General features: G+C 39.1%; 1 non-coding gene across 1 annotated transcript; it reads left to right on the top strand.

Moving 5' to 3' along the window:
• The first annotated feature begins 1,864 nt into the window (after nucleotides 1-1,864).
• trnaf-gaa (transfer RNA phenylalanine (anticodon GAA)) lies at nucleotides 1,865-1,937 on the top strand. The gene has a single exon. It is a non-coding gene; the product is annotated as a tRNA-Phe (tRNA).
• The last annotated feature ends 1,062 nt before the right edge of the window (nucleotides 1,938-2,999 follow it).

Genomic DNA, 2,999 nt, shown 5'->3' with positions numbered 1-2,999 from the left:
CATAATGGACAAATCAATGTGTATAAATTACACCACAATATGGATTTTAATTAAAACGCTCAAGAGAAACATTATTACAGACTTTTGCATAACAGCTGGATAGACTTTTATTTGATAATTATGTGCAGTATTGACATTAAAATTTATACTTGATTTGGATTGGTCAGAAGGTGTTCAGCATGGCCCTGATAGCAGTTCAGGTTTCAAATCAAATCTCTCTTTTTTTAAGAATGTCCTCTTTCTGATTATTGTTTCTCTAAAAACAGTTAAATCAAAGTATTTGGCAAACTCCAATCATTTAACCCTCCTGTTATCTTCAGGTCAATTTGACCCGCTGTAAAAAGTACTCAAAAATGAGGTATAATTTTATATAAATGAGATTTATAATACCAAATATTTAAAAAAAAAAGTGCAAAATATATGTTAATGTGTTGGAAACAACCTTTATCTGAAGGTACTTCAAGAATTTGATCTAGATGGGATTTTTGTGGAAGATTCGAAAAGTTGGGAAATGAGTTTTTAACAAAGTTTTGGAACTGAAAATATCTAAAAACATGAACGGAAGGGGGAATTTTTGTGTTAGAAAAGCTAGGAAAAATAATATCAATGTAGATATCATTGACAATTGTACAAATAATTGCCGGACAATGGAATTACTGTTAGGAAAACGTGAGATGGCAGTAAGAGGACCACACAGTAGTGCAGCTGGTCAGGATGGTGAGACTGGGGAGCAAGAACCCTCTTCAACACTGACTCAATCTGGGACCCAATCACAGAGTCTGAAATGACTCTGAAACCAGAACAGTGTAGATTGTATATTTGTCGCCCAGTTGTAAAATAAGAAATTTTGAAGGGCAGTTTTGGTTTTTAAAGTATTTCCCTGGGGATTCTGGCTGATCATTTGTTCCAAATAAAAGATGAGATGTGTTGGTTTGAAGTCTTAGATAGAAAGTTTTAGATATAAAAATTGGAACACACTGAAATAAATACAGAAATCTAGGCAAAATGTTCATCTTTACTGAGTTTAAACGACCAGCCAGAGGAAATGGGGAGAGCTGACCAGCGAGCAAAATCATTCTGAGATTTTGTGAACTGTACCAGCTCTCCCAATTGTTCAGTATGAATGGCAATTGCTAAGGGTTCAATTACCAATGCAAAAAGCAAGGTGAAAGCTGGGGGCAGTACGGTGGCCTAGTGGTTAGCACTGTTACCTCACAACAAGAAGATCCTGGATTCACATCCTGGGTTTAAACAGGCAGGGGTCATTCTGTGTGGAGTTTTGCATGTTCTCCCTGTGCTAGTGTGGGTTTACTCTGGTTTCCTCCCTACTCTTGGTATTACTTCTGTGTTTTCTTTTGTTTGTGGAGATGTTTGTGTCTTCTGTCTAGGAAGAAGCCTATTTGGTTCCCCCAGTCTACTTGGTGCCCACGCCCTGCCTGGTCAGCTGACTCCATGCAACCTATAAGAAGACTCCTTCATCACTTCCTGCCTTCAGCCTTGTGCTCACTTGCTTCACCCTTTTGCTCACTTGAAAGCCCTTTACCCCTTAACTGCTCAGCTGTGTAAATGTGAGTTGCTCTGGATAAAAGTATCTGATAAATCTTGTAAATGTAAATGCTACTGTTTGTTTGCAGTCAAATAAATCTGTAGATGCCCTAGTTAACACGATACTTATGTAGCAGTTCCAATCAGTACAATGAAGTACATCTTGCTTTCTGCTGGACAGGACCTTCTGTCTATGCCCTTAAGGAAAAAGGCTCTACCGCTTTCTGAAGAAGTTTGCCTCGCCGGTCTGGACGTGGTGCGCAGTCGTGCCGACAAAAACCTGATCACTCACAACATACAGGAGAGGCCTGGTAGAGGTGCCGAAATAGCTCAGTTGGGAGAGCGTTAGACAGAAGATCTAAAGGTCCCTGGTTCAATCCCGGGTTTCGGCAGCTGGAGATAGTGTATTTCACCTGCCCAATTCCGCAACTCATGCCTCAGACTTGAAAACAGCAAAACGTGGAAATGGTGCAGGATAAAGGTCTGAAAGCCCCCTGGTCTGAGACGAGAGCAAAAAAAACTAGGATGCTACAGAACTCTTAGGTTCTCGTTGAATGCTTAGCCTGCACCCTTCAGTTTACGTGACCGCATGCCTCAATACCTGCCTACAAATCATTGAAAGGTAGCCTCCTAGCCTGCATGCCATTAGAAAACCCCTGCTTTTGACAAGGCTCCTTGGAAGCGTTGCCCCCTGACGAGGTGGCCGAGAGGTTAAGGCGATGGACTGCTAATCCTGTAAGCTGTAAGTTCATATGAACAAGCCACCTCAACAGGAGGTGGAGGATATGGACAGCCAATCCACATTTCAACTCGTTGGAGGCGTGGGTTCAAATCCCACCGGTGCCAGGGTGGCCTTTTGTTCTAAATATACTCCTAGTGCATGTTCCCGCTCAGTGCTTAATTAGTAAATGAATAATTTCCGGAACAAAACTAGCAGTCTCTCGCCGCTGTGACAAAACGGTGGTAGCGCAATTATAAAGATTATAAAGATTCGTTGCTGAATGGTCTCATGTATTATATTATTCTGTTCCATAATCCATGCCAATCATGAATTTAAAAAAATAAATTCTCTCTCTCTCTCTCTCTCTCCTCTCCTCTCTCTCTCTCTCTCTCTCTCTCTATATATATATATATATATATATATATATATATATATAATATATATATATATATATATATATATATATATAATATTATATATATATATATGTATATATATATAATGAGTAAAACCATCATGGCTTCTCTATTGTTAGCAAAACATCTTGAGGCACCTCATCCTCCGCAACACACCATTCTCATACGCCGCAACCATTTAAGGGCAGTTGTGGTAAAGAGAACTTTAAATATCTCTTATGAATTTAATATTAATTTCAAATTTCCTAAATGTTGATATTTTGCTTTATGATTTGTTTCATTGTAGACAATCAGCAAGTGTGAAAAAAAGCTTTAGC

The sequence above is a fragment of the Hemibagrus wyckioides genome, unplaced genomic scaffold (genome assembly GCF_019097595.1).
Source record: "Hemibagrus wyckioides isolate EC202008001 unplaced genomic scaffold, SWU_Hwy_1.0 Contig18, whole genome shotgun sequence".
Taxonomy (NCBI): domain Eukaryota; kingdom Metazoa; phylum Chordata; class Actinopteri; order Siluriformes; family Bagridae; genus Hemibagrus; species Hemibagrus wyckioides.
Note: the sequence above shows the minus strand (reverse complement) of the source record. Positions and strands in the feature narration are given on the sequence as shown.